This window comes from Cervus canadensis, chromosome 3 (genome assembly GCF_019320065.1).
Source record: "Cervus canadensis isolate Bull #8, Minnesota chromosome 3, ASM1932006v1, whole genome shotgun sequence".
Classification (NCBI taxonomy): Eukaryota; Metazoa; Chordata; class Mammalia; order Artiodactyla; family Cervidae; genus Cervus; species Cervus canadensis.
The window spans coordinates 112,444,456-112,453,078 of record NC_057388.1 but is presented as its reverse complement, the minus strand read 5'-3'; the positions used below and the strand labels follow the sequence as shown (position 1 = coordinate 112,453,078).

Genomic DNA, 8,623 nt, shown 5'->3' with positions numbered 1-8,623 from the left:
GGGGGTATAGCTCAGGGGTAGAGCATTTGACTGCAGATCAAGAGGTCCCTGGTTCAAATCCGGGTGCCCCCTGCTGCCCTTCCCTTTTGCCAGCTGGAGCTGGTATTGAAGGTTCAGCTCCTTCCCTAGTCCAGGGCCTCAGGAGGCCAAGTCTTCTCAACCTGGGGAATCTGGGGTAACTGAAAACCCTGTCTCTGAACAGGACAAGCCTAGAGGGACACCTTCCTCCAGCTATGACTTCTTATTTCACTTACCTCTGGTCTTGTTCTACACAGGCTTGTTTCCACGTATTTTCATTGCCCTAAGTCAGTGCTGTGTTGGTAAGTGTTTACCAACCCGCTCTTGAGGGGAGGGGGAGCATTGGTTTGCAGTGTTTTCCAGCTTCACGGTGTAAATAATCTCACCAAATCCAATGTCAAGCCACAAACACAAGATCACCGATCATGGTGTTGGGAAGACGTGCTGACAAGTGAGTCTCTGGTGTGAGTAGGTCAAGCACAGCACTGCTCCTGACCCATCTTCCCTATGGGGGCAGGGGCTCTTTGACCCCCACGCTGTCCTCACAAAGCTTACAGAAATAAGAGCAATGGCTATCATAGAACCATCCACTTACTCAAGATGGATTTGTGTTCAACTTGATGCCAGACACAGCAGAGACAGAGATCAGCAGGAACTGTCTGTGGTGAGCAAGGGAATCAAATGAAGAAATGGCCAACTGAATGTAAGGATAAGTAGATAAAAGAAGAAGGGTGCTAATTTAAAAGAAAAGGGAAAAAATAAAAGAAAAGGTCTTCGGTAACCAGCAATATACTGGTTGAGAATCCCATGGACTGCAAGGAAATCAAACCAGTCAATCCTGAAGGAAATCAGTCCTGACTATTCATTGGAAGGACTGATGCTAAAGCTGAAGCTTTGGCCACCTGATGTGAAGAGCTGACTCATTTGAAAAGACCCTGAAGCTGGGAAAGAATGAAGGCAGGAGGAGAAGAGGACGACAGAGGATGAGATGGTTGGATGGCATCACCAACTCAATGGACATGAGTTTGAGCAGGCTCCGGGAGTTGGTGATGGACAGGGAGGCCTGGCGTGCTACAGTCCATGGGGTCACAAAGAGTTGGACACGACTGAGGGTGTGAACTGAACCAAACCACCCCCCACACACTATCTTCTTCCATCTTTCTTCCTGGCACTAGCCGTATGGGATTAGGGGGACTTGTAGCTAAAATACATAAAGAAATCTATAAGTCAGTAGGAAAAAGACCAAACAAGTCTAATACAAAAGCAAGCAAACAATACAAACAAATTAGAGAAGTGGAAACCCAAATGGTCAACAAACAGCTGAAGAGAGTCAGGCTCATCAGTTATTATTAGTGAAATGTAACTTAAAAGATACCATGTTACATACATCATCTAGTTGAAAAAACAAAAAAGGCTGAGTAACAAATGAAGTCCAGGAGTTCTGCAAGTTTTGTCGGAGTGTAAATAATTGCTTTGGAGGACAATTTGGTAATATCTTGTAATGCTGAAAGTCAACATCAGCCACAACTCTGCTCTTTACATGGAGACATACATCCTAGAGAAGTTCCAGCACATGTGCACAAAGACCTATATAGGGACACTCCTTATAACAGGAGAACCTGGACTAATGCAGGTATCATCAACAAGGGAGTAGAAAGATAACTTGTATGCCACCCTGAGCTAGATCTGTCGTAACACTGTGTCAGTCAGCTACGCCACCATGATGCTGCATATCAAACTCCTGAAAACCCTGACTTAGAACAACAAGCATTTATATTTCACTCATGTGACTCTGCTTCTGCTGAGGTTTGGCAAGACTTGGCTCCAGGTCATTTTGTGGTTGGTCTGTTTTCCATGTTTCTTCTGTGGCGTTGGTAGGCTGCCCAGGGAACACACCTCATGATGAAGACAGAAGCACAAACCATCCACTCAGTGGGCCACCAGAGCTGGAGAAACCCCAGGAGCATGTACATGCAAGCCCTATCAAGCAGTGGTTAAAGAATATGCTGATGGCAATAACTTCCCGACAGCACTTCCAGCCTGCAGCACAGGGCAGGAAGACAGTGCTGGCAGCTGGAAGTCAGCTAGTGTGCATGGAAGTATTCAGAGCAAGGGGAGCTGCAGGGGACACTGACTGGGACTATTGGGGACATGTCTGTGGTAGTTTGTTAGCAGTTTTGATCTCTGTTCATATAACAGGTAATGATGGGGTTACATTGTTTCCATTTGCTTCCCTTGATTATAAATGATGGGGAGCATCTTTTCATGCTGGAAAGTCACTTCTACCACTTCTTTTGTGAATTGCCTGCTTGTCTCCATTGCCATTAACCTGCTGTGTCTCATTGATGACCTCTGTATATGTGTTTGTTGTTCAGTCACTCAGTCGTGTCTGACTCTTTGCAACCTCATGGACTGCAGCATAGCAGGCTTCCCTGTCCATCACCAAGACCTGGAGCTTGCTCAAACTCATGTACATTGAGTTGGTGATGCCATCCAACCATCTCATCCCTTTGTTGTCCCCTTCTCCTTCTGCCGTCAATCTTTCCCAGCATCAGGATCTTTTCCAATGAGTCAGCTCTTCCCATCAGTTGACCAAAGTTTTGGAGCTTCAGCTTCAGTGTCAGTCCTTCCAATGAATATTCAGGGTTGATTTCCTTTAGGATTGACTGGTTTGATCTTCTTGCAGTTCAAGGGACTCTCAAGAGTCTTCTCCAACACCACAGTACAAAAGCATCAATTCTTCGGCACTCAGCCTTCTTTATGGTCCAACTCTCACATCTGTACATGACTACTGGAAAAACCATAGCTTTGACTCTATGGATCTTTGTTGGCAAAGTAATGTCTCTGCTTTTCAATACTCTGTCTGTTTGTCATAGCTTTTCTTCCAAGGAGCAAGTGTCTTTTAATTTCATGGCTGCAGTCACCATCTGCAGTGATTTTGGAACCCAAGAAAAGAAAGTCTGTCACTGTTTCCAGTGTTTCCCCATCCATTTGCCATGAAGTGATAATCTTTGTTTTTTGAATGCTGAATTATAAGCCAGCTTTTTCACTCTCCTCTTTCACCCTCATCAAGAGGCTCTTTAGTTCCTCTTCACTTTCTGCAAGTGGTGTCATCTTCATATTTGAGGTTATAGCTATTTCTCCCAGAAACCTTGATTCCAGCTTGTGCTTCTTCCAGCCTGGCATTTCACATGATGTATTCTGCATAGAAGTTAAAGGGTGACAATATACAGCCTTGACATACTCCTTTCCCAATTTGGAAGCAATCCATTTTTCCCTTGTCGGTTCTAAAAGTTGCTTCTTGACCTGCATACAGGTTTTGCAGGAGGCAGGTAAGGTGGTCTGGTATTCCTATCTCTTTAAGAGTTTTCCACAGTTTGTTGTGATCCACACAGTCAAAGGCTTTAGCATAATCAATGAAGCATATGTGGATGTTTTTCTGGAATTCTCTTGCTTTTTCTATGATCCAATGGATGCTGGCAATTTGATCTCTGGTTCCTCTGCCTTTTCTAAATCCAGCTTCAACATCTGGAAGTTCTTGGTTCACATACTGTTGAAGCCTAGCTTGAAGGATTTTGAGCACTGCATTGCTAGCATGTGAGATGAGTGCAATTATGTGGTAGTTTGAACATTCTTTGGCATTGCCCTTCTTTGGGATTGGAATGAAAACTGACCTTTCCAGTCCTATGGCCATTGCTGAAGTTTCCAAATTTGCTGGCATATTGAGCGCAACACTTTAACAGCATCAATTTTTAGGATTTGAAATAGCTCAGCTGGAATTCCATCCCCTCCACTAGCTTTGTTCATAGTGATACTTCCTAAGGCCCACTTGACTTCGTACTCCAAGATGCCTGACTCTAGGTGAGTGATCGCACCATCGTGGTGATCCAGGTCATTATGATCTCTTTTTTGTACAGTTCTTCTGTGTATGTCATGGGTTGCAAATCATTTCTCTTGTCTGTCATTCATCTTTTTTCTTCAAGTTGTTCTTTTTGCTTTGCAGAAAATCTAAATTTTAATTAAAATTTATCCATTTTATCTTCATCACTGCTGGATTTCTTTTTTTCCCCTCTTACTTAGACCTTTCCCATTAGGAGGTAATTTTTTAAAATTCCCTTGTGTTTTCTACTGGTACATTTATAGTTTCATTTACATTTGTTAAATCTCTGACCCAGCCGGTAGTAATTTTGTTGCCAGGAGGGAGAGGGTCCCCACACTGCTCATTGCCTTTACTCATCTTCCCCTCACAGATTTGCTTTGCATGTTTATCAATTGGAGTTAACTTCTAGATACTTCTTTTCTTCTATTGACTTGTCTATTCATGTGCTAACACCATTGTTTTCATTTCTGTAGCCTCTCATGTTGTGCCTTCATAATACTTTTAAGTATCTGGGAGGGTTAGTGTTCTTGTCAATATTCTGCTTTTTAAGAAGTCTCCTGGTTGTTTCTTAAACATTTATTTTCCCCAAGAACTTTAGATTCAGCAGGTCTAGTCTAGTACCCATTCCCTCTTCATCCCCACACCCCCAAAGCATGAGTGCTTTTATCGGGAGGACAGTCCATTTATAGACTACGTTAAGGACATTTAACACAAAGCACAAAAATACAGCTGCATAAACCAGCTCTGGGTAATTTTTGTGGCACGTATTTCCCAGGTCCTATCTCACACGTCAAAGCACTCAGGGTGCTCGCCACTTTCTGCTCCACACGGTGGATCGGTGTAGAGTCTGTGATGGGAATAAGAAGAGGTGAAGGAAGCTGAGATCCTGGCAGAATGAAGGGAACCATGAACCAGTAACCATAGAGTTACTATGTAAAAGTCACATGATTGGTTAATGGCATTTACTGAGGAGGCAGGCACTATTAACCCATTTATCACACAGTCACAACCTCTACAAGGCAGGCTCTAGTAATATTATACCAACTGGGTGATAAAACCGAAGCTCAGAAAGATTAAATAACTTTCACTCAACTAATTACTGGAGAAGCTGGACTTTGAACTCAGGCAGCCCAGTTCCTGATTCTGTATCTCAACTCGAAGCTGAGCTGCTCAGTCGAGGTGAATGGCCTCTGGGAGGCTAAGCAGACAGAAAAAAAGAGAAAACTTTGTTTGTCGAATCAATCGCTGCAGACCAAGGGCACAGCCGTTGCCCCTGGTATCAGAAGGCTGCAGGCTATGCCATGATCCTGTCGCCGCAAAACCAGAAATGAGTGAACAGCCTTTGGCACATACTGGCCAAACAGGCCTACGAAAGTTAAACAACCTTGGGTATTCTTTAGTTGTTACCACTAACAGACACTTGTAGCTGGACTTGTCCTTCAACAAGCTAATTACTCTCTGACTCCATATAGATTACACCCTGCACCTGGCATTCTTCTCCCCCCATATATTCTCTTGTAGTATCCTGCATTTCAGAAAGAAGATCACAGGCCGATAACTTCAGGGACACCAGACCCAGCTACTGAGTTGCCTGATGGCAGCTGTAGTCACTCTGAAACTTTGCAAGAGAAAAAAAAAGATGCAAGACCTTCGAGAGGATATAAATCCTCTCCCTACTCCCAAGAGAGGGGGACACTGCTCTTCAGGCACTTGCCTGCTACATATCCCTTTTTCCTGGCAAAAAATAATAAAGCTACTTTTTTCAATCTCCCCCAAACTCTGTCTCCATGTTTCCATTCGGCATTGGTGGACAGGGAACCCAGACTTTGGCAACGGTCCTTGTGGCCCCATGCTCCCGTTGTACAAGACGGGGAGTGGTCAGGTGCAGAGGATCACTCACTGACGTCTCCCGGGTCTTTGTCAGGGAAGGAATGCTGACCTTTACTGCAGGGGGAAGGCCTTGCTGCTATCACGGCCCTTAATCCCCAGATCAGGGAGCTGAGGTGGGGGCTGTATGGGTTTCTGAGAACATCCACCCTAACGCTTTTCGGAGCAGATGCCTGCAGGGTGAGTCAAAGTTCAGCTGGGCTTGTGTGACACCCCCTCCCTCACCTGGCCTCTGCTGGACCGCATGGCACTGGGATTAGAGTCCACTCAGACACCCCGTAATCCCCGAAGGCTTTGGTGCTTTTGAAACTGCTAGATGGCATTTGCAGGGGCTCCACGGAGCTCTGGCTCTTTATGTCTCAGTGCAGAAATACCACTGCATGATTCCAAAGCTCGGGTCCTAAGACCTGTGTGGGCCTGCCTAAGAACAACCCAGAGTGCTGGGATTAAATGTCTGGGATCCTCACTCCAGCCCTGGAGATCCTGTCGTGATGGGCCTGGCTTTAGTCCCAGCGTTCTATGGGTCTGTTTGTTCTGGGTGATTCTCACCCAGGTTCATTACACAGAGTGTGGGCTGAGCTAGCACAGAGTTTGGTCACCAGCCCTTACCCTTCTGGCTCCAAGTCAAGCAGAACTGCTGTGGCTGCCAACTCACTCCATTCCTGGAAACCCCGAGGCTTATAAACAAAGGTCACACCCCGCACGTGACCTTGGAGGTTCTCAGGAGCGGACAGCAAGCACCCCCACTTGATTTCTCTGCTCTTCGCATTCCCAGTGTTATCTGCCCACTGATTTTTTGTTCAAAGCAACCCAAAGGCCCTCATCAAGGCCTTGCTCTAGGTGTTCCATCAGAGAGGGTGGTCCTGCAGCCTGCAGAAACAGACACCTTCATCCTCTCCATTGAGAAGCTGGGCCGACGGGTGTCCCTACCATAGACTGGAATGTGCCAGGTCTCAGGACTTTGAGGTCAGGATCAGTCACGGAAGATCGCTGGGAAGCCTGGCCTCACAGGAGCATCCACTTGTCAAGGTCCCTTAGTTCTCTGCCCTTTGGATTTCCCCAGCAAAACCTGGATGTTGCGGTTACACTTCCTTCAGTGACATTTTATCCAGGCCCTGGTACCGCCGGGAAAATCTTCCCTGTTCGCTATAACCGCTACACCCTCTAACATCAGTACAGCGCATTGCCCCCCCAATGACAGCATAACCAGATCTGAGGTCTCCATCCTTTGGGCAGCACCGCCCTCTGCTGGCCAGCCTCTGTGCGTGCAGCTGAGCTAAGCTTCCCACTCTGCCACTAGGCGCATGCGGGGGTGTCCCACCCTCGCCCACTGCCCATCTTCAGGGATCTTTTGCTTCATGTAGTGACTGTCTGTGTCAGAGGCAGTCATTTAGTGATTCCCATCCCACTTGGCAAGGGAAGGGGAGTGGGGGGCAACTTCCTGCTTGAAACAAACAACAAGCCCGTCCACACCCAGCACTAGGAGACTCGACCAACCTGGCTTGGCTTCTGGCCGCCTAAGCGGCATCCCTGGGACAACCTGGCCACATGGGGTTCCTGTCTGACCAAGCTCTGGGCCATCAGAAGAATGTACTGTTAGAATGTACTGTCTTTTCTAGCCAGTGCCCGATCCCGGGCCTCTGACCCCTGCCCCTCCACCCTTTCTTAGGGCATTCATGGTTGTGGATCCTCCTCAGTCCCTCTGGGAGAGATGTATCTCCTGCAGCCCAGGGGCGGCTCTTATAAACCCTTCTTCTGAGATGAAATCAGGAAGGCTTGGGCCTGTGGCCCAGTCTCTGTGGCCTGGCCGCACTTGTGCCTGCCAACCTCGTGACTTTTCACTCCCGGCTCTGCTTGGGCCCTGTCCACCCCTCCCCTCTGCCTTCACCTTCCCGCCAAAATGCCCAGACCCGGCAGCGTTCTCATTTCCCTGTCAGTTGTTACAGAATAAAACGTGGTTTCAGGGCTTTAACTGATGTCTGATGGTGTTTATTTCTGACAAAACCTGCTCGCCCCGTGGTCCCCTCTCCTCCCTGCACTGAGGTGGGGTGAGAGCTTTGAGGGCAGCAGCATCCACACACAGTGGGCACAGACCCCGGGAGAGCATCCCAAGCTCTCTCTCCTTGAATGGGGGCAAAGGCAGAAAGGGAGGGAGGGGTGGGAAGGCGGCCTGTTGGGAGGGGTCTGCCAGCCCTGGGCTGCAGAGACTCCTCAGAGTGGGGTGGTGGGGGCAGTGGACAGGGGGCTCTCTGGGACAGAGGCTGCCGCCCAGTTGTTCAGCGAGAACTCAGGGACAGACACACACACCATCCTCCTGATCTCCAAACCCAAGCAGCCAACCATTTGCTGGGCATCTCCACAGGGAGACCGGGCTCACCAGGACACACAGAATGCCCCAGGTCGTCGCTTCTCTGTGGCCTGTTGCTGACAGGTTCCAGCCGCCAGTTCCTGGGCACCCCTTCGTCCACTGCTCACGGCAGGGTCCGCCCTGCCTCACCCTCCTCCCACAGGCCTCGCTGGGTCCCTTGAGCTTCTAACTAGCCCTTCACCCATCCATGGGGCTCCATCCTCCCCACCACTCTCATCTAGGGCTCATTATAGCCCGAGCAGAGATCATCCTAGGAGCCGAGCAGGGTCACATCCCACGCCCCCCACCCTTTCATGGCTCCACATTCACTTTGGATGCATCCAGGCTTCTCGCTCCTCCCAGTCCCTCCTCCACGCACCCCACCCCTAGCTTCCCAGCTGCTCCTCCCAGGAGCTCCCCTCTGCTCATTCCATCCGCTCACTCCATCAACCGCGGACGGGTTTAGGAACACTTAGGAAGAAGGCAGGCCA

At 48.3% G+C, this 8,623-nt stretch overlaps 1 non-coding gene across 1 annotated transcript; it reads left to right on the top strand.

The window, feature by feature from the left end:
* TRNAC-GCA lies at positions 1-72 on the top strand. Its single transcript has one exon. It is a non-coding gene; the product is annotated as a tRNA-Cys (tRNA).
* Positions 73-8,623: the final 8,551 nt, after the last annotated feature.